The 24,464-nt window shown below is 35.5% G+C and overlaps 1 protein-coding gene across 6 annotated transcripts in view; it reads left to right on the forward strand.

Moving 5' to 3' along the window:
- The window catches only part of Ralyl (RALY RNA binding protein like), an 806,300-nt gene that overhangs the window by 44,306 nt on the left and 737,530 nt on the right, over positions 1–24,464 (forward strand). The gene's annotated exons all lie outside the window — the stretch shown is intronic.

Consider the following 24,464-nt stretch of genomic DNA (forward strand, 5'->3'; position numbering starts at 1 on the left):
TGAATATCTCATACTTACTGATCTGCAATATGCAGAAAGAGTTGTTTTGCATATAGAAACTGCTGAATTTATACCAGGTGATACAGAATGGACTTCATTATTTATTCAGTTACAAGATATAATCAAAAATAGGCATCATCCCATATTCATAACACACAACAGATCCTATATAAGTCTTCCAGGTCCTCTAGTAAAATATTGTGCAGAAATCGATCAATTATTAATTGAAAATGAGCTGAAGGCCTCAGAATTTCATAAAAGACATCATGGCAATAGCAAAGGTTTACAAAAAGACTTCCACCATATGCCAACAATCTAAGGACCTTATAAGAAAAATGTCCTACTTGTCCTTATTTAACAAAACAACATTAACTGTAGGAAATAACCCACTCAAAGTAATGAAATCTGGCAGATGAATGTGTTCCATTTTGTAGAATTTGAAAACTTAAGATATGTATACCACACTATTGAAAAAAGCTAAGCAAAGGAAATTAGGTTCAAGGTTCTTGTTTTGAAAAGAAAAAATGGGGAATATAGATATGATAGGATAAAAGGGTAGATTATTGAATCTACTCTGAAAAGAAGAAAAGGACAATATAGATTTGATAAGATAAAAAGGTAAATTATTGAATCTACTTTTAAAAAGCAGCTACTGGTTTTAAATGTTTTAATTAGATTGTACTTTTGTATATTTTATACAAATTTATATATTGATACCAATTTGACATTAAGGTTGTTAACAGATTATACCTATCTTTATAATCTTGTTCAAAGTATTGTGCCTATACTACAATATAACAATGTAATGGAAATTTCTAGCCCTTGAAAGTTATTATTACCAACTATTTAGAATAATAAGGAAATGCAGGTTGGTAATTAGTCAGCTATTACTATTGAACTTACATTAGATAGGTTTTCAAGATCAAACAAACACTTCAGAGATCTACCAACTATGACAAAAAGCTGTTTTAATAACATTGGTTCTTTTTTTCTTTTTCCATGAAAATGAGACATGTCTGCTGTGGCACCACCAGTTTACTTCAGAGAAGACTATGGGTACTGAAGAAACTCCACATAGAGTTTGCTTTCTTTGTAGCAAAAGTAAGCTACTGGGCTATCAAGCGCCTCACTGCTGAGAGTATACAATCCTAATGAGACAAGGACACAAAAGAGAGTGACTGCCAAATCTTACTCAGAGAAGGTGGGACAGTCCTTCAAAAACTCTGTTTCATAGAAAAGTCTGTCAGATATTCTAGATCTGTAGGCTGAAGATGAGCACACCAATATTGTAGAAGAACTTTGGGTCACAGTCCAGGCAGCCAGCTGTTTTTGTCATTATTCACAGATTTGGAAGTCACTTGCTTGCACTTCTTGTTTACTCAGTTAATATTATTTTCTTCTTGTGTCTCTGAGGGAGTTGAATACTAACTAGATAGTCATAGTTTTCTTTATTTACCAGATGCAGAAAGCAAGTTATGATAGAAAGTGAATTAGGTACAATACTTTATACTTAGCACACGGTAGGATAGATAATGAAGTATTTTCTCTGAATTTGACAAATGCAAATGGAATATACATTGTTGCTATATTTATTTCCTGTATATATTGTATATACTTTTTGTAATTATTAGATATAATTTTCTGATATTAGTCATAGCCTTTATTTTTATTTTAGACAAAAATAGGAAATGTAGTTCTATACTATTTGTGTTTTGATAAATAAAGCTTGCCTCAAAGTCAGTAAAAATCAGCCACACTAGTCAGCCATACAGGCCAGGCAGTGATGGCACACATCTTTAATCCCAGCAGTTACTACTGTTAACCATAGAGGGTGGGCAATGGCAGTGCATGCCTTTAATCTCAGCCCTAGAGAGATTAAAATAGGAGTAGACAGTCCTTATGCTCAATTTCATTCTGACAATTTGTGGAGGCAGGATCACCAGTTCAGTTTGAGGTGCAGCCTCCTTGCTCTTCTGATCTTCAGGTTGAATCCCAATATCTGTCTTTGGATTTTTATTACTCATTGTATACATATGCAAAATTAGCATCATAGGAGACACGAATGGCTTTGCAGACGAAAGATTCCATAATATGGGACTGAGCCAGTACTAGAGTCTTGAGAGTGAGATTCACCCCAGAAAGAAAAGCTAGCCCTGAAAAATTCCTAATGATTCAACCTGGGATAAAACTATCTTTTCATGTTTGTTTCATGAAATTGAGAGGTTTTACCTTGTTTACTAAATTTTGTACACACCCACACACATGCACACACACACAAAATATAACTAAGAAGTTCTATGTCATCATGATAGTTCCCTGTTCATTTTGTAATTTCATATTAGCTACTCATTTCTTCTTTAATTATTCTACCCATGCATGAAATCATGAATTTATTTAGCTGGCCAGTCATTCAGTGGCAGTCATTGAAGGATCAGAATTTACCAAAGATTATTTCAAATTACTTGATAAGCATCATGATCTGTTTTGAAACATTGTCTCTGTTCTTGAAAAGAATACTTTCATGAGTCATGACCAAAGTGTACAGAAGTGGCACTGAGTCCTTGGTGGTAACATTTTAAGATTCCATAAAAGATGTAAAGTGAGCAGGATTTGAAAATAGCACTCCACTATAAAGAACACACAAGACCTATATTCACAAAGAAGAAACACATCACAGTGATAGCAACCAGTTCCTACAGTTTCAGCTAGGACAGAATTTTGAACTATTTGTTTCAGAATATTAACATTCCATTGGAAATCTCGAGGTTCATTAACTGTAAGAACAGTCTATATTAACTCACAGTTTGATTTTTACATTACTATTAGAATTATTTATGTACCTGTTCATATCTCCTACTAAATGTTAAGGTGACTCAAGTTTAAAGTCTGAGTAGTTGGTGAATAATGAAGGACTTTAGAGTCTAGAAAGAAAATGGATCTCAGAAGATGTTTTGACAGAATAACTGAGACTGGTTAACTTTTAATCATGAAAATATATTTCTATTGAGGTCTGGAGTCTAAGGAGTCCCAAATAAATTCTCTAATAGTAGTGTCTTGTATCTTCACATGAAAGAAAACAGAAAGACAGAGGAATAAGTCTTTGTCTTGACTTAGAGGTAGAGAAGCAGGAAAACCCACTACTATAGTCCTTTTCCACAATGATAAAACAGAGCCATTTTTAGTCACCTACAGTTAGGAGATACAGTACCAGCAACTGGCAGTAGGCATCACTTCTCAACGTTGGGATTCTGGAGAGTAATTTGCAATATGTAAATATAAAGCAGAAACCTTTATCACAGTATCTGTCCAGCCTGGCTATTTTACAGAAGAAACTGACAGCAGAAGTTTAGTGCACTCAGAAACATTTGAGAGAGAACTGGGGCCTCCTGACTCACATGGACATTCTTTTCATGATAAGGATATCTGATTATGAAGTTCTATTTGCAGAAATAAAACTGAAAACTCAAACAAAATAGAAGTGAAATAACATATTATTGAACAATGTGTACACATAATTTTATTTGCCATCATCAAAATTATTTTCTGAATTGGCTTAGATATAAATAAGAAATAATTTATATGCATCTAAATGAAACAATATAATCTATAAATCATAGGATTTGTGTTTTAAGCACAATTAGTAAGTACAAAACACCTAATAAAAGAATTTGTTCAAATTCCTGATATCTAAATAAATAATACAATAATTTATGCCATGTTTCTTTTATGAATTAATTTTAATTGTGTGTGTGTGAAAGGACTTAAATGACTCTGCATGCAGGTAGTAATAAAAGAACAATTTTGAGAGCCGTGTCTCTCATTTCATTGTGTATTCTGGGAAACAAACTCAAGTTGCCAGGATTTACCCACTGAGCAATCTCAGCAGCCTAATTTTATATCATTTTCTAGGGTATCTGATTTAATTAAGGGCACTTGTATTTTTGATGAACAAGCTAGGTTATTTTTTGATACACAGTTATTGATTTTGTAATAAACATTTCAGAAACATATGGGAATAGCTATTCATTTAATTTGGTTTAAGACAATAAAAACAAGCAAAGTAACAAGAAAAAGAAGCAGTACTTCCATATTTGAAAATCTAATATATAAAAAACTGACAGTTTCTGTTAATAATGTGAAAACTGTTAGTGTTTAAAAACTTATTTATGTAAATCTTAAAAATATCAAATTAAAAATACTATCACTCAAATATTATGATGACATTTGTCAACTTCTGGACACTCACCTTGCTCACCATTAGCAGCTACAGTTTTCAGGCACCTGCTTACTTCACTGTGCTGATTTCTTTATCTTTCTTCATTCTAATAATATTCATGAGGATTTATAGTCATTTTATATAGAAAGAAACATCATGGAGAACAGGTTGTTACCAAGGCCACCATTAAATTGTTCAGGTTGTACTTTATCATAGGCCTCTCTGATTCCAAAGCTCGTGCTTTTGAATATCTGTGTCACAAGGCAGTGTTCTGGCTTTGTAAATTCATTTAAGCCTTTATATTCTAGAACTCATTTAGATAATGGGGATAGAAAGATGTATAAGCATTAGCTAGACATTGTTTAGAAAGGATGGCATGTAATCAACAGCTGCGCTGATGTTGTGGGCATCAAAGAAGTCACAATATTTTCTTCACCTAGGAGCATCAAGAAAAAGATCTGAGGTAATAGTCAAGCTTAAGTGAGAATGTAAGGACATGGCAAGGAGGTAACATGAGAAATGGTTGTCTAAATCAGACAAAGATTACAAATCTTAATACAACAGGAAAGTGGAAGTAGAGTGGTGGCTACAAGAAGAGGAAAAACCAGGTACACTTTATATGGTGTGTGGATTTTCTTCAAATTACGTAGTAGATAATATTCACAACATTTCCTTAGCTTCATGAGCATTGTTGGTGAGCTTACAGTATTAAAAGACAAATCATACATTTTTCTCTGTGATCACTGAGGATATTAGTAAATAAGACGGCATGAACAGGAGTCATACTATGGAAAGCAGAATGGAAAGGCGACTGTGAGCATGGCTGAAGGTGGACACAACAGAGATTCCAAATGACCCTTTCCCTTTGAAAATGCAGTGTCTTGGTTCAATGCCCTAAAGTAAATCAACTGAGTTCTATTTTCCAAAACACTAGGTTGGGTTTATAGCTTTATCTGCAAATATCTCAGTGGATTTAACTTGCCTCTAAGATCAACACACTCTCCAACTGCAAGTCTACTGAGTAAGAAGAGGCCCAAAGAACTCAGGGCCCAAGGGGGGCTCCTCTGACTCTTCAGAAACTTGTATTGTACATATAAAGAAACTTAATAAGATATTCATCAAAAAGCAACCTGTCATAGCACACCTGGAACATAGACATTTGGTGTCTGACAGTGGTGGCATTTCAGTTCATCAGGGAAGGAGCAGCTTACTCTGAAATTAACCTCCACAAAAATAAACTTGTTATTTGGGAGACAGGAGAATCCAGTTCAACGCTTCAGTACTTATGCTGGTTTAGATGTCAGATCCAGATATAGGAAGATTGTAAAATCAGAAAAAATAAGAGCTCCAACTCAAACTCTAGTGACTTATGACATAGGACGATATTCAGTGAAAGATATAAGAGACAGAAAGAAAGGGTAAAGGGACTACTTTAAAACTGAAAAGCATTCTACCATGAAAATAACATCCATACAGAAAGAAAACTGAGAATTGTTTTCAAATGAAGTGAGTGATGAATATTTCATGTGACCAATGAAATATTCAAATGTATTCATATTAGATGATCTATAAAATGCAAATAACATGATAACGAAATGTCATTTTTCTATCTGGTCAAAAGCATTTTTTTAAAAGATAATATTCAGTCTTGCCCTAACTGGAATATTCTATTACATGCACATAAATCAGCATAATCTTTATAAGTATAGCTTAGTAGTAGGTATAAGAGGTTTGAAAATATACGGATTGAAGAATACTGTATATATATATATATATATAATTTAATGTAGCTTTATGGTGCAATCATATAATTCACTGAACTATTGTTCAGCAAAGATACTTTGTACAGTTCAGAAAGATAAACATAATCAAAACAACTTTATGTTTTGTTAGAAAGAAAATGGTTAAATACTATGAAATTGAAGTGGTTACATTACTACTGTATACACTGAAACAGTTGAATTCCAGAGTGGGCCATTAATAAGGAATAGAATAATGTTAATGAACACCGAAAAATGCCTTAACAACACAGATATCTTAGTATAGACCACTTATTTCTTTTCCTTATCATTGTTTATTATTGATGCATTTCATAATCAGAAAAAATCAGATTTTCATAGGAAAATGATGGTTGCATTTAGTGGAAATGCCTTGTTGTGAGGCCGGGCTTGGGTGCCATTCCTTCACACTGTATCACCGATAGAAGGGAGTGAGCCCAGTTTTTTACTCAAAGGATGACTTTGCTCTGAGACCAGACAGTGTGAACTAGAAATCCAGCTGGAGGTTTCTGTGTCGCCACATCATCACTTCACTCCTCCTGTCACTCAAAACTGCCTTCATTTTGCCGTGAACATGTCTTTGGCTTAGTCATCCTCAGTGCTCACGATGTCCCTTTAATTCTAACCTTCAAGAGTTTGGGCTTATGGATTAACGTCATTGCACTGGAGGAGTGGGGTTGCATAGCATGAGGCAATCATTTCCCAGTGGTTTTCATTTTTTTTTGTTTTTTTTCAATTTTCACATCACTGATAAAATATTTGATGCTGTGATATTACAACTCTCCTTCAGTCACTTTCTGGAAACTATTTTGAGTTTGGTTTCCTGTTTTTTTTTAGGGCCTCCGCTGCTGTTGCCCATGGCTGCGACCACCCTGTAGCATCTGTGTCTTCTGCTGATTACTTCATCTCCTGGCCTTTCTTTCCTATTCTCTGTTCACAGCTCTTCTTGCAATTTATCATTTTGTACCACTCTACAAAATAAATTATAAAAGGAGCTATCATAAAAGAAAGCAAGAGAACTCCCTAATTTTCAGTGCATTAGTGATTTTTGGAAAAAGTCCACACCTAAATTGCTCATACACTCTCAAGAGTCTGGTCATTGCTAATTACTCCTCTCAGTCCAGCCAGTTCTTAACTTTGGCAGCCTGTTCCATTTGCTCATTTGTCTTTTGAGTCATCTAAATAATGGGAATCTTAGTTTTCTAAGAGTTTGATTAAAAATTCTTTTCTGTGTTCCTTCTTGAAACTTTCTGGTAAGCTAATGCATGGTTTTCATTAGAATATGTACCACCCATCAAGGCATCTTCCACTTGGACCGTTCAGCACGTGAGGCCAGGGTAAAATGTATGAAAATTGTTTGATTTGTAATGACTGTACTGGAATTAGTTTAATGTCACCCATCATAACTGACACAGCTGAGTGGTACTGGGAACTGTGGCTACTATTTAACATGTATTTATTTAATTAACCAGTTTTTGAAATAGAGTCTCTCACTGTAATCCAGGCTGTCCTTGAACTAGTAACCACTGTGCCTCACCCTCTAAGCTACTAAAATTCCAGGCTTTTGCAAATACAACTGTCCAGGGTTTTTGATGGTGCCCTTTTCTGCTTTAGAATGCAATCTTCTAGCATCTAAGTCTGAAATCTATAATAGGATAAGTCATAAAGTGACTCCTGTATGTTTCAGACACTCGAGGGCCAGACAGTATATTTAGGTTTCAGTTTTCATCTCTCAAAAGTATCATCATTATGAAACGATTTGCCTTCATTCGAATATTCTAAACTTTCAACAATTTCAATTTGAATCTCCTCACCGTCAGTTTTCTAAGAGGACATGAAATGAGTTTTTTTAAGGACTTTAAAGAATTCACAAGTTTAGCGACAGCAGAGTCTAATTTTATTCATAGTGGTTTCTCTTCATTTTTCTTGTTTTAAATATTTTATGAAATTTACAGTAAAGATTTTTTTGTTATACAGAATTAAGTTTTATGTAACTATAATGGAAAAAGTTACTTTCAGCTGAGTGTAATGATGTTGCCTTTTCATTTTAAGGACCATAGATGTAAACATTACCCAGTTGAATACAGTGCTGATGAAGTCAGTCAAGTGACCTGGTTTGTGTCTGTTCTCCACTTCTCTTCCCAAAGGCATAAAGCTTTGAAATTTTGTCCTTTTGTGCGGGTACACAACAAATGGCCTCTTGTGACTCCATGGACGGTCATCAGACAGACAGATGCCTTTCATCCTGAACTGGAACTTATTCTCTGAAGTTTATAATAAAATTTATACCAAAACATTTTATGTTATCATTTGAAGGCAACGTGAAGTTATGATGACTAGAAGATAATGTCAGAATGTTTTTCAAGACTTTGATATAAAGGTTATAAAAATAATTAGATAAATGTAGAAATAAAAATTTCAGTATTATTAGTTATTATTAGTAAACTTGTTCAGGGATGATTATTTCTTACTACAGCATCTGATAATTAATGGTGTGTTTGTTAATCAATGAATTGTTAATTCAGAGAAGATAAAATTCTATTAGTATAAGAGCAACATATTATCTGAACAATTTTTTAGAGGTTAACAAATGATTCTAGGAAAACTATCCCTTTGACTGCTTTCCATTGTTCATTATGACAATAGATAGCTTAATTGTGCAACATAAAGCCCTATATCATTTGTAGGTATTTGTATATATGTCTGCTTATCTGTGGCCATGTTTGGGGGTTACACTTGTATTCATGTCTCCAGGAAGCATACTCCATTACTGTTCCATTTTATATCTTGAATTAGGATCTCTCCATCAAACTCAGAGCCCACAGACTTGGCTCATCATTGTAGCCAGCTTGCTTGTGGGATGTCCATCCACTGTGTTCTGAGCTGGATTTAAAGATGGTTTAACAAGCGTACCTGACGTTAATGTGGAATCTGGGGCCCCAAGTTCAGGATTTCCTGTATGGCTAGGAAAGTTCTTCACCACTGAACAATATAGTATATTATTGCAAAGAAACTATAAATAAGTTTGAAAGGATTAAAAAGCCAGTGCTGTTAATTGTGACTTTTCAGGTAGGTATGTGTGAGTAATTTTTAAATAAATTTTATATTTTCCAAATTAGAAAGTAGTTCAGTGTAGTAGAGGAACCCTGTACCGAAATCTCTAGGGTTTATTTGTTTGAGACAGGAGTTTACTATCTGCTGCAGGAAGACTTGAAACCTTTTATGTGAATTAGGCTGTCCCCAAACTTGTAGTTTTCCTGCCTTAGCCCTCAAATCCTGGAACTGTAGTTATGAGCCACCCACTCCTGTATCACAGGTTGTTATGAAAGTTTATATTAGGCCCATTCAGGAATAATACACAAATGAGTTTCTTTATTTATTGAAGAGTTATTCAGACTCTATATCCACAGTCTTGCCTGGGTGACTCAAGAACAGGAGTTTCTGGAGGGTTGGATTTTTGCTTTTCAGCAGCATTTGTTTGAGAAGAGTTGAGACTTCTGCTTGTTGCATTTGTCTTTGTTTCTATGTAGTAGCAGCCCTTTCTTGCTTGCATGACGCAGTTACTACTTCTATCTCTGTAAAAGTCACAGGACTTTAAAGGATTAATCTAAAAGGAGAGATGTAGGAGAGCCCATAAGAGTACATTTCCCCAATTCACCCCTTGAATGCCAGAATAGACACAAGGATACCTGTTACCACTCAGTTTACCTTCTAGTCAGTATTTCTTTACTATGAGTGTGGTAACATCATTATGCTACAACAAAATAGTACAAGTGGTTTTTGTAAAAGTGTAAATTAAAAATCTCAAACAAAAGTTATTTCAAGCCTCAAACACAGATGGCATATGTCAAAATGATGAGAGATTGCATACACTTAATAAAATAACATAATATAACATACTTAATTTTTCCTTATTAATATATAAACTTACTTATCTCGGAGATGGTGAACTATCTGACAATGGTTGCTGAGAAATTAATATGGAGAGCAAATAAAAATGCTTATAACCAGGGCTCTAGAATGATTAGTTGTCTTAGTTAGGGTTTCAATTGCTGTAAGGAAGCATCATGACCAGAAAGCAAGTTGGGGTGTAAAGGATTTATTTGGTTTACACTTCCCCATTTCTGTTCATCACTAAAGGAAGTCAGGACAAGAACTCAAACAGGGCAAGATCCAGGGAGGCAGTAACTGATAGAGACCATGGATGGGTGCTGCTTTCTGGTTTGTTTCTCCTGGCTTGCTCATCTGCTTTCTTAGAGAATGCAGGACTACCATCCCAGGGATTACACCTCCCACAATGGGCTTCCCCCTATCCCACACTGATCAGTAGTTGAGAACAAGTCTTATAGCTGGATGTCAATGGAGTCACTTCTTCAGTTGAGGTGCCTTCCTCTTCAATGACTAACTTGTGTCAAGTTGATACACAAACCCAAGCTGGTGCACTAGGAAACAAAATACTATGTACATCAAAGTTCTTATAAATGGGAAATTGCCTGTGGGAAATTTGCTGATCCGGTTTCATGTCTGTGATGGGTGAATGTGGAGACAGTAGCAATCAGGAAAGGCAGAGACTGGTACAAGGGACAGTCAGATACAAGGTATATGAGAGGAAGGTTCCTGGAGGCAAGCAGAAACAGATGGTCAATTATTGGAAGGTGCTATCTCTGGAGGAAGAGTTCAGAAAAGAAGTCTTTAAAGGGGAAGGTAAGGGTATCATAGTTTGGGAAAATGAGAAAACAGTCATGGAACCACATTGTCTGACAGTCCTCCATACCATCTGTTAATTTCAAGAACTTCACATCATTAGACCAAAGTTAAAGTCTTCTTGACAATAACAATCACATTGTTCAGATTTGATTTTTTGACTAGATCCTTTTCTTGGTGGTGATAAAAACCCCAAGAAAACCTCAAAGGGACTGAGAAGCTTTAGGCAACATCTGAACCAGGTTGGTAGGAGAAGAAAACAAATGCAAGAGTCTATTTTTAATCTGATGATACTTCCAAACTGTTTTTCCCTAAGGAGGAGAAAAATGTAACATTAAATAAATGTTAAACAGTCTTTTGCATATGAAAAGAATATTTCAGACTGGAGGATGTGAAACAGGAGTGAGAAATGGGAATATGAAACAAATTTAAAAGTAACAGTTTCTTCCAAAATAAATTTGAACAGAAAATAACTCATAACATGTGACCCTAAAAAGAGGCATTCATTTTACCTATGATACTTATCTGAAATTGTTTACATAAAATTTAGCAATAAAGTATTTTACTATGATGTACCATTTATCCTTCAAAAGTATATACTTATCTATTACCAGAAGTACACTACACATTTTTCCAGACATCTGTAAACATAAAAATAGAGGAATATCTGTAACATATCTGTGTAATAACAGCCAGAGGTTGATTTCTGTATGTCACTGGTAGAAATACTTTGCTCTAAGAATTCCCACTGTTTTTATATAATGTATTTCAATTATATATTTTATATTTTCTTCCAAGGACTGCAACTTTCTTGAGGACAAACTTTGCTTTCATAATGCCAAATGCCCCAAGAAGTCCAGATAATGTTCTCTATTTAGCTGTACTTCTCACATTCTCAGGAGAGAAGAATGTCTGGAAACTCATGGTCAACCCAATTACTATGGGTAGAAAGGCTGTTGACCGAGATGACAGAAAAAACAAAACACAGTGGCAGCTACTAACTGTATTAGTGACAGATGACGAACCCAATAAATTCTGTGACTCTTTGTAGCATATAAGTTTTGTCTCACTACTGGTATGGCTCAGAAGTCCTCCTGCGGGATGCCCTTAGGCTTTAGAGTGCTAAAGGATCCTTAAACTACAAGATCAAGTACACACTACCAATGAGAGGCAGCAACCTTCCCTATTACAGAGCTGAGAAACCCCATTTTAAATGCCATAAGACTGCACAGTTAGGTCTTTGGGACTTCTTATAATCTGACTCTTCCACAGTTAAGTTGTTTACAACTTGTGGGTCATGAGCCACTCCTACACAGTAGTCTCCTAAGACTACTGGAAAACACAGATATTAACATTATTATTCATAACAGTAGCAAAATTACAGCTATAAAATAATTTCATGTTTGAGGGTCATAACTACTTGAGGAATTGTATTAAAGGGTCACAGCATTGGGAATGTTGAGATGTTTCACTAAGTGCTATAGTTAGAGGTTGTAAATAACATTTCCTTTAAAATTAAAATATTTTCTGAAGAAATTAAGACATTTTAATGAGAAAGAATACATTTTCACTAATGCTTAATCATTACTATATTGATGAAAATAATTAAGTCCCTTCATTAATTACATACCCAGGGATCATTTTCTAATTTTATCACGACCAAAATTAGTAGCACTAGTATATGAATACCTGTCCCATTACAATTCTTGTAGCACCGGCAGATTTCCTGCCTTTTCCATGTGTCAACTCATCAAACCTTAACGGCTTTGACAGTGATTAGCATCCTTCTCCTTGTGCAGATGAAAAAACTGTGGCCTCAGAGTGATGAAAAGTTCCAAAAATCCTTCAGCTGGCTGCTGCCTGTATTCTTGCTGAGACTCATATGGCAATTATTTTCCTCAAAATAGTTTTATATTATGGACATGATAAAGCAAAAATAGACGGCTGGTGTTTCATTGATCACTGGTGCATTAGTTGGGCTGGTGGCTAAATATTCTAACATGATGTGTTAGTGTTTGTTAACAATTTTCTGGACAGAGTAAATTTCTATGTTTGATAAAGCAGAAATTAAATAAATAATATAAAAAATCTGGTTGGTCTGTGATTTCAAGCAGTTTATTAAGGCATAAAATTAAATAATGAATATATTTTCATGCATTATTATTATTTAATATTTAACTAGTGTGAAATTTGGAGTCTAAAAAATGTTTCAGGTAGTATTTTATAAAGGATATATAAACTTCCACAGTCTAAGTTATGCTTCTTATAGAATTGTAATTAGTGTCAGTCACAACTTGCTGATATTAGCTCTCTGGACTTCCTGAGACCCAGGGTGTGAAGATACTTGGCCTCTTTCCCACAATCAATTCTGATAGCTGGTATTTATTGAGTGCCAATAAGTGCAACAATGTTTCTAAGGAATAACTTAGTATAGAGAAGTCTTGGCAAAAAGGAGGTTAATTTTCTAAGACTAAGGAATAAATGTCACAAGGCACCATTATGAATTCAAGACCACATAAATAATAAAGAAGCCATCTGCATTTCAAAGGGAAGAAATGTGCTTTGCAGTTTGGTCTCATGGATGATGTTCTCAAGGAAGACAAGCTTGTATTGATAATGTATAGGAAATTTAAAATTATTAATGTTCGAAGATTTTCTAGCTTGGGCACAGATTTGTTTTTGTATAGTGAGCAGTGAATAGGGCTATGGCAGGACCTGGTGAGAGAGCTCAGCCAGTAAAATGCTTTCTCTGCATGCCAGTAATCTCAGTTCAGGAGGCAGAGACGGGGATTCTTAAGGTTTGCTGGACATCCAATCTGGTGGAATCAAAAAGGCTCAGGTTCAGTGAGCGGTCATGTCTCAATAAATAATGTGGAAGGAACTAGAGGGAGACGTACGACAATGACTTTTGGTCTCCATACACATGGGCACAAAAACACACGATAAAGAAGTTCAAGTAAAAAAATATACTATATAAAATGCAGCATTTTGCATTACAAGCAAAAGATAAATGCTCACATCTTAAGAATGAATTGAATACATTTATAACAATAGTAAATGCAAAAGCCCTGAAATCTCTATAAGTTTTGTGAGAGTTGAAGAATGAGGCGATTGCCGTGCGCTGGACGACTGGGGATTTTTGAGAGTGTTCCCATCGACTAGGACTGAGATCTATATGGAGAAGGTTTTCCAAATGATTCTGTGATTTCTAATTTTTTTTATTATGTTTTCTTAAGTGTCTGGCAGGTCTCTTTCTCTGTATATTCCAGAAACTAAGTGTAAAGGGCTGAGAATACAACATTCAGTACACAGGCGTCTCTTTGTCCTCCCTTCCTAACTCACCCCCATGAATTTTGCTTAATGGTTCAGTTTCCCGTCACTTCTCATTTGTATTCCCCAATCTTCTCCAATTCATGGGTTTTCAGACTTTGTTTTTCTTGAGGCTGTCTATGTTGGCAGGTCCATGACTAGAGAAAGCACTATCTGGTTTCCCAGAGCTAGAATCCTACACTGTTAAGTAGGAGCTTCCGAATAACCCACTCTAGAGTATTCATGCTTTCTTTGCTGTTGCCTTCTGCAGATGATCTTATTTGGTGCTGAAAACCTAATTTATGTTCTCCAGATTTTTCTTTTTTTTATTAATTAATTAATTTATTTAATTATTAAAGATTTCTGCCTCTTCCCCGCCACCACCTCCCATTCCCCCCCTCCCCCAATCAAGTCTTCCTCCCTCCTCAGCCCAAAGAGCAATCAGGTTTCCCTGCCCTGTGGGAGGTCCAAGGACCACCCACCTCCATCCAGGTCTATTAAGGTGAGCATCCAAACTACCTGGGCTCCCACAAAGCCATTAAGTGCAATAGGATCAAGAACCCATTGCCATTGTTCTTCAGTTCTCAGTAGTCCTCATTGTCCGTTATGTTCAGCGAGACCAGTTTTGTCCCATGCTTTTTCAGACCCCGGCCAGCTGGCCTTGGTGAGTTCCCTATAGAACATCCCCATTGTCTCAGTGTGTGGGTGCACCCCTCGCGGTCCTGAGTTCCTTGCTCGTGCTCTCTCTCCTTCTGCTCCTCCTTTGGATCGTGAGACTTCAGTCCAGTGCTCCAATGTTGGTCTCTGTCTCTGTCTTCTTTCATCGCCTGATGAAGGTTAATATTCAGGAGGATGCTTATATGTTTTTCTTTGCGTTCACCTTCTTATTTAGCTTCTCTAGAATCACGAATTATAGTCTCAATGTCCTTTATTTATGGCTAGAAACCAAATATGAGTGAGTACGTCCCATGTTCCTCTTTTTGGGTCTGGCTTAACTCACTCAGGTGTTCTCCAGATTTTTCATCGACTACAGTGGTCCCCTGTTGTTATTCTCTTCTGTGATTTTTAGATAAGGATTAGTAATTTTTTTTCAAAGTCCTCTTTTTTCTTTTTTTATTAATTTATTTCATTTTTCTTTTTTAAAAAAGAAACAAACTATCTTTTTTCATTTTACATACCAATCCCAGTTCCCTCTCCCTCTCTCCTCTCATTCCCTCCACTTACCTCCCCCACCCCTTATCCACTCCTCAGAGAGGGTAAGGCACATTGCTTTTGGGAAGGTCCATTGCCCTCCCTACTATATCTAGGCTGAGCAAGGATCCCTCTAAAGAGAATGGGTTCCATAAAAGCCAGTACAAGCAGTAGGGTAAATCCTAGTACCACTGTCAGTGGCCCTGCAGTCTGCCCCAGCCAAACAACTGTCACCCATTAGTTTGGACCTATGCTGGTTCATTCCCAGTTGAGCCAGAGTTGGTGAGCTCCCATTAGCTCAGGTAAACTGTTTCAGTGGGTGAACCCATCATAGTAATTTTTGTTATTGTTCTTTACTGCCAGTTTGACAAATTTTGAGGAGAGACAGGATAGTTACAAGTGTTTTCATCTGCTGCAATTGAAGCGGATGTGCTATTTTGTTTAAAATTTCCAGTAAACCAATGAGTTCACCCATCTAACAGTTGAAGGAGTTACTATTCAAATGTGATAACCAGCATGGTTTGATTCTTATTGCTATATTTTGCTGTTGGTTCTAAGGAAAATAATGAAATACAAAAACACAAGATTCTTAACATTCAGTGAAGGAGATCATTTTGACAGTCATCACATTTGGAGTCTGTTTTTCAAATAATTTATCTGCCAAACATAGTAAATATATAGAATTAAATATGCTTTTATCTCTTCCCTACTTTCAAAACCCCCCAAATATACAGAAAATGCTTTTGAATAGTGTGGGTAGCCAGCATTATCCCAAAGAAGAAAGGCCTTCTTCCTGTCAGTTTCCAGAGCCATATTTGTCTCATTTAGCCATTCAGCAGACCATCAGGCTTCACTGGATCATTTTTATACACAGCCTTCCTTCTGACCTATGCAGTCTCATGGCTGATTAAACTGTTGTTTTTCAGAGAGACACCCCACTTTTAAGTCTTAGTTGTTTTTGTTACTCATTCAGTTACCTCAAAAATTACACACTTCAAACAGAAATATTCGTTGACTTGTTTGACTCTCTTCTTGTTCCACATTCCCCCGGTCTCTCTCTCTCACTCTTTGATGTAGCATAAATTGAGATGCAGCTGAGGAGCTATGCTTGCCTCTGAATACCACATCCATTAAAGGTCAGTGGGATGGAGCTGAGATTATGAAAATTTTTATTTATGTATTAATGTGAGTTCTTGCTAGTCCTTGAGACACATAGAATACCTGCAAATTATTGGAGGTGGTAGGTGTATTCAAATTTACAATTTGACTCCTATGCTTAAGCCCTATAGAGACATGGAGTTACATTTGAGAACACTGACCTTGGAGAGAATAAATTCTGTAGCTGAACATTTTTCAAGAGGCTGTAAGCAATCTTCCCCAAAACTTTCCTAAAGAGTTGTGTAACTTCTGATTTTACCTGGCATCTACCAGTCCAGCCCTTGCTCTAGAGGGGACACTGGTACAAGAATTCCCTGCTAAAGCAGGCCTTGACAGACCAGCTGGGTTTCTGCTAGCCAGATATGCAATCAAACACATACAGACCGACTGAATGATAGACACACACACATACAGTGGAATTTGGATTTCTTTTACTAGTAAGTTATATATAAGACAAATTCGGCTTGTAGACGTTATTCAGAAAAGGCCACAAATAAGAGATTCTTAAATTGTTTAATTGCCTACTGGAAAAAGAAAGAGAAAAAAACCTTCACATCCTTGTATGCTGTTCTTATTGTTTTTGTCACTAACTGGCTGAACAAACAGATATGACTCATCACTTCAGACTGCTTAAATAGCTTTGGGTGACATATTTTTATCACAAAATTTATTAATGTTAAAGATATTTTGCCTGGAGAAAAGTAGCCTCAAAGTTCTTCATGTCTGCATGGTAACATGTTTAAATAATTGGACAGAACATGGAGCTGGGTAGGGTATGGTTCAAACTGCTTCAGCATACAGAATCAAGATCAATGAAATGGAGTTATGATACAAACAATTCATTTTCACTACAGAAAAGAACTTTTTAATAATTAAAGCACTGCTTTGAAGGAATCTTAATTGAAAAAGGGAACATGCAGTCCTGAAATCAAATGGAAGGAGCTCCATGTGAAAGAAAAAACCTGGAGAAATCAAGCCTTAGAAACATCCCCATGTGCTGGGCTTCAGAAGCCAAAAAACGAATTCTTAATGGAAGGGGCCACAGGGTCCCTACATAGAACAGCTCCTTTCAGGGGAAGCTCACATTTGTTTATTTTAAATTTGACAGTGACAGGATTTGACCCATATGCCTGGGTAAAATGGCAAAGACTTGGTTACCCTAAGCAGTCAGTCAGCATGCCTGCCGTAGGAAAGCAGCAGAGCAGACCTGAGAAATGAACTCTTTCCTACTTATTCGACTGAACTTCCTTCTCCCTGTGCTCCTACTCTGCCTGCTGTCTTCTTTTCTTTACTCTATATTTTTCTAAATTGAATAAACATGTTCTTCATCTCTCTCAGGTGTTGTGTGCAGATCTGAGCATAGATCAAATAACAGACATCATGGTCTTTTCCTTCAAGAAGCTTCCATGTTGCTAAGAGAAACACTGCCCTCTTGAATAAATGTAAAAAGAAATTTATGAGGCATAATGAAATTAGACTGGTAGATGAAAATAGCGTCTGAGAGGTATTCTTGAATAAAAGCCTAAGTCTAGAACCAAATAAGTGTTAAAAGAAAAGGAAGTGGACCTTATCTTGAAGGACAGGAAGAGAAAGACTTCAACAGAGTTAGAAACTGACAAAAGAGCAGTGTGGCAGAAGCCCAGTTCCTGCAGGCAAGTGACATGGCATACTTTGAAGCTGTAGCATCCAGAAGCTGAGCTAAATTTCTATGTGAAGATCTGACTGATGGAAAGTCAGTGTAAAAGACATGAACCTCCTTCTGTGGTGGAGATGATACATGTGCTAAAGATTTTAGGAATAGGAGGCATGTATGGAACTCTTTTAACACCATTTAGTAAAACTGACCTCTCTTTAAAGAAAGAAGATAATCTACCATTATTATTTTGTAATTGTCATATCTATCATATCTGAAAGCATCACCATCATCTGGAGTGATCCTGATCTTGTCCATATTATGACTTCCTCTCCTACTGCCTGAAGGAACATGGGCAATCTGGTTTAAGATCCATTATTTGTAAAATCCATACAGGAGTGCCTTACTTACAGTTATGCAACTCTGTAAAAAAAAAAAAAAGCAATGGCCCTCTTATAAGAAGAGAAAACAAAGGACAATTTTCTTTTTATACTACATCAAATTAAAAAAAATTATTTACTGTTTCCACATTTAGGGAAAAATATTTGATGTTTTAATTAATATTTGCATTATGTGACCAAATCAGCATCAGTAGCATATCTAGCTTATCATTTCTCATTTCTTTGTAGTGAAATTTCAAAAATTTCTGTTCAGCTGCTTAGAAATACAAGTATATCATTAAATGTAGTCGTTCTACCCTGCTTCAGAGATTGTGTCTCCTATCCGTTGTGACCTCTTACCTGATTTCTAGCCTCTCCAGCTTCCTTCTTTATGTCCCCAGCCTCTAACAATCATCATTTTACCTCATCTTCCTCTGAGACTAGCTTTTTGAGATTCTGTGTGGGAATGAGATTATGTAGTATTTTTGATCTGTGCATAGCATAGATTACTTCTTTCAACATAGTGTCTTTTGGAATGCATGAAGTCACATGTATATTTAAGGAAGCGCTTAAGAGTTTGACTGGCAAAGAGCAAAGGACTTTCCACAATATCCTCATTAGCAGACGTAAGTGTTCCTGCTCTCTGGTGCTGCACATGTGCCCCAGCATTCGCCTAACTGTGATAATTTTCTTTGTCATTTTTCTGAAGTTCTAAATCTGCTTCTTTATTTACATGTTTATTTGCATGAACACATGACTAATAACAGCACACACATGATGTCACTGAATAATTCTTATGGAAACATTAATGCTCTGTTGGCAATATGAGATCTATTTGAAATTTGTTCCTACAACTTTTGCAAAGATTTGATGATATGATTTGAATTAAAAAGGTAAACGTGGTGAATTATGTATACATAATAGAATGTAGTCTTTAATTATTGATGACTTGCTTGATAAATGGGTGACTTATTACTAGTTCAAAATTCTATTCTAACAAAATTACTAGTTCCAAATTCTACTCTAACAAGAATTTATTCTATTATTTTTCAAGAGTCTTTAATAAAGTACCTCTTCAAATGTAATAACCTAGATGAAGGCGCAAGTCATAAACAATCCCACACCAGTTTGGAATTGTGATTAATAGGGTGGTATTTATTTAAAAGGGAATAAACTTACAAATCACCGTCCCAGACAACAGCCCTCTACGCACGCAATTAGGAAGAAGTCTAGTCGCCGGAACCGGAGCAGGAAGTAAAGAGAGCGAGGAGGGAAGTGGCCGCTTTTTTTAAAGGGAAAGATACCACGCCCCAATGGGCTGGTATCTTGGTGGCTATTGGCTGGAGGAGCGGAAGGACCTCCCGCAACACCTAGATGTGTCTAATCAAATTGAACCAGCTCAACATCTGTTCACAGTTATGCTACTTAGGCAGGAAAAACACTAAAAACAACCTGTCAAAGTTTTCATTAGGCAAATGAAATCAACAGTGGGACCCAAGCAAACTTTTCATTGCATTTGATTGCAACTCTTAAATATGACACCCATGTATAGCTACATATAACAATAACAATTAATGACAAAGAGAAATGCAAAAAGGAGGACAAAAGAAGGAGAAGCTGAGGTTTTGTGGAGATGAAGACTCATGGAGAACAAAGGGAGGGTGGACAGGATCTATTTATATTGTATGAAATGAATAGTTTAAGTGGCTACACATTCATCCACCATCCAGGACAGCCTTGGAGACATTCTTTCTTTTTCACATTGAAAAATAATAGCACAAGTTTTGTCATATCATCAAATAAGGCATATTCATCGACTAAGACAGCACCAGAACGAAGAGATGGCCTCTTCACTTTCGCATATATAGATTGATAGAGATCTTTTATATCAGTTCACTACAATTTGTGACTAGAAACATTGTACTGTAAATAATTTTTAAGTTTCCCCCAATAAAATACTTTGAAAAAATATTTTAAATTAAAAAAATAGCACCCTTATAAAAATTGTTCTTTTGTATTATACCAGATGAATATATTTAATAATCTTTTGTCAGTTGAAACAATATTTCACAATTAAAAACAACCTTATGCTGATGTTTATTCAGCTAATGAGTTAAAATTTTTATAGTAAGCACTCTTATATGTAAGGTATTGATATCTGTATTTTCCTTCATTTTCTTTAGGGATAGAATCTTTTATGGATCTAAAAGGAGAATTAAGAGAGTTACACATTTATATGCTGGGTACAAAATATCTGTCTGACTTTGTTGATCATTTTAGGCTGTCACGAAATCCTCTTCAGGATGTACATAAAGAGGCTGGCGAGGCCTGGGCTTACAGCTTAAATAATGATTTAGGAAGATCACTGGGGTAATTAGAAGTGAAGATTAGTCAGTAATGCTCCTGTTCATCAACTACATGATACCTGGGCCAAATCACCTTTTGATAGGTAAACAATTCTATGCTTTTCCCTGTGGAGAACACCTGACATGCACATTTTAATTCACCCAAGCGTCCCCCTTTGTCAGAATCATACATCATTAATGATTGTTCTAGCATTGTTTCACAAGATGATACCGGCAGTGATTTGAATCTCCTTCCTTTGTTGGTAATGTAGTCAGCTCCTGTATAACCCTTAGTCATTTTGTGTTCTCTAAACAAACCCTCCTGGTTGTACATTTTCATTGTGATGCTGCAGCTGGAAAAACACTCTTCCTTTTATTCCTATCTCTTCCTATCTATTCTGATGCCACTGGATATTCTGGGCTGCGAATCAATCATCTTGAAAGTTGGCTAAAAATCACTACACAAGTTAGGCTCATATTTATATGCTTTCAAAATGAGAGTATAAAAAACAGCAGTTTTATTTTATGGGAAGTTTTACATTTTCCTTTTGAGTTATAGAATATAAAGAAGACATAACCAGCAAATTCAGCTTCAGGGACTGAGTCTTTTACAATTAGCTTGATATAATACAAATATAAATTATCCAGATTGATTATCAAAGAAGAAAGAAAAAATATTACTTTGTATTTCTGTTTTCATTTTTATATATTAGTTCATTTCAAAATCGTTGAAAGATTATATATTTAAACCAAAATAGTTTTCCATTGTGATAAAAAGGAGGAAGTTATAAAAAGCTATGTAAACAATACTGAAGCAGGTTAATGTAAAATATAATAAAATATACTCAAGAAAACAGACACTTATCTCATTACCATAAGGATTTACAAGAAAAGCCCTGGAAAATTGGCATGTGGCAGGAGGAAGCTGTTCCATTGGTTAATAGAAATTTACAGATGCAATTGCGCAGTAATTTATATGAATGATGTTTGTCAAATTTAAGGTGTGCCTGGGATTCACAGTTAAATGTTTATTTTCACAAAAGAAAGAAAACACAGTGTATAAATATTCATTAGTAATCTGTAAGGTCAACATTCAGGAGAGTAAAACGTCATAACTACTGGTGAAATTTTCTATAAGATACAACAGTGGCCCAGTTATTCCCTTCTCTACACTATTAAATTATATGTTTGTGAAATAATTTCTGAGAAGAGCAATGAAATTTTAATTTTGTATCTACAATTCTATTTTTAACATTTGATACAAATAATAAAAGGACAAATGAGCTGAGGAAGTAAAAGGTTTTAATAGGAAACATTGAATAAATATATTCTCTGCATTAAAAATGCATTTTATATATAGTCAACTATAAAACATATCAAAATTAAAAAGATTTATAATATAAATGAATAAAATATAAATATAAAAATATAAATAAAAATATTGTACAGAATTTATATTTTATTGTTTTAAATTTATGTTTAATAATGCTTCATTAGCTATTTGATTTAATACCAGAGGTAATATTACAAAACCTAGAAAGCTATTTTATGGTATATTTTTTAACTTCAAGAAAACATGTTTTCAAACATTAAGTAATTTTAATAATTTGGCAATCAAATTGAAACTCGCATATTGTTTGAAGAATTAAAAAATACACACACACAAATGCACACACACAAATGCACACACACACACACACACACACACACAATCTCCAAGTCCTGATGAAAAATTTGCAGAAGACATGGAGTAGAATTTGAGTGTGTTGCTTTTTCCTTGTAGTGATTCATATTACAAGTCATGTGTTCAGTCATGTTCCATTCTTAAGTGACTTTTCCTGTCACTCCAGAAAAAACTAGTACCCATTTTTGATGATAATATGAACAAAGTTTTTATGTATAAGCTATTTTTGAATAAGTTATGCTAATTATGTAAATCAAGATAGAATGTAGGTATCAATAGGCTTTTACTTTAGAACTAAGGAGAAAGAAATAGTTCACAGATGCTGTAAGTAACCTTACAGCTCACAGACAACATTCAGTGCTGCTGTCTGTACTGATCCTCCTTATGTAAGTATGATTTTCCAGCCTCTTATGTGCAGTTCTAGAATTTTTCCTACAGGTTTACCATTAGTAAAATTAAAAATAAAATGTTAGTAATAAAAAACTGCCAAACAGCCCAGTGCCCCTTTCAAAACCTGTGTGTCTTAATGCAGCCCGTCTGTCAGTCCTACCGCAGAAAAGTGTATTTCTTGGATGGCCTTCCACTTGTTGTTAACGTATTTGTTGATTTTTGTGCTGCCTTTGCAAAGACATTTCTGCCTAATTATTCAATAGAAAATATGTTCTTACTGTTCTAAATGGGCTGATGTTGAAAGAGTGCTTTCTTATGCATCATGACAGGTAAGAAAGCACTAGAAAGTATTTGACTTCACATTTGACACCATTTTTATTTCACTATAATTCCTAAAATGTAAGGAGGGAAGGCAGCATTGCTTTCTTTGTAGAACTGAGAAAACTTATCTGTGGAATTTGGATGATCTTCTGTGTAATGGCAGCTGTAGTATCGACAATGTTGCCAATTAGGACCCCGTGAGCACTGTCAAATTACTGTGATACTTTGGTGAATGCAGAAAAAAAAAAGAGAGAATGTTAGCCCACTTGTTTTGAGTTTTTGTAGTATCTTTATTAAGTCAAAATTATCTGAAACCATATGTTAGAAATTTCAATGAATAATAATCATGTGGACATGATATCACTTTGTTTTTTATTGATTTTTATTGAGCTCTATATTTTTCTCTGCTCCCCTCCCTGCCTCTCCCCTCCCTGACAGTCCACATGCTCCGAATTTACTCAGGAGATCTTGTTTTTTTCTGCTTCCCTTGTAGATGACATCACTTTAGAACTTCATTTTTTTTTTCGGCACTGCTGTTCTCAGCAACTCAGACTCTAGGGTAAGATTCTCCAGAGAGGATCTCACTATTCAATGACTTTAGTAGACACATCGTTGTACTCCCCTATGTCTTCATTCCCAGTAAAATAAAGTCCAATATAAACACTTCTGTCAGCATGGTAATGTGAGCTAATCAAAGTAGTTATCCAACACAAAAACTGGAGTAATCAATACAGTTGTCACAAAGTATCCAACACTTCTAACTTTACTGTGCCTCCCGTGTGTTTGTCTTTTATTTCTGGGGAAATGTGCCATGATTATATTTATATTTTCTATCTTTGTTGTTGTTGCTGCTTCCTAGAATCTTCCTGAGTTGGCTAGAAGCTACACTCAGGTATAGTTTAGTCCACCTAACAAAATTTCTGCAAGTGCCTGTAAAGTGCCTGGTGGTGGAATAAGGGTGGACATACTGGAGGAAAGCAGGTGATGACTCCTTTCATGGGGTTTACCTCCCATACGGAAAGAGAAATATGCAGGTCATCTCTACAGTGGACAAAACTGGTACGGGTGGAGTCTTCAACAGGTCCCAGGGAAACACAGTATGAAATTTAGAATAAGCAAAGAAAACTAAAGAGAAGAGTCTTCCTGGGGAACCATGTGACGTCTCTTCCACTGTTCATCTGCTCACACGGACCTCCTTCTTCCATCCCTTTCGTTCAGTGTTAATGAATTGTCACTGTGTTTCAGGTCAATTAATTGAGGTAGAAGAATTATTATGGCCTAGTTAGATCAACACTACATAAACATCCTTTAAAAATCTATTTTATATGAAGTTCATGTATTTGTCTTTGTATGTA

The sequence above is a fragment of the Chionomys nivalis genome, chromosome 16 (genome assembly GCF_950005125.1).
Source record: "Chionomys nivalis chromosome 16, mChiNiv1.1, whole genome shotgun sequence".
Classification (NCBI taxonomy): domain Eukaryota; kingdom Metazoa; phylum Chordata; class Mammalia; order Rodentia; family Cricetidae; genus Chionomys; species Chionomys nivalis.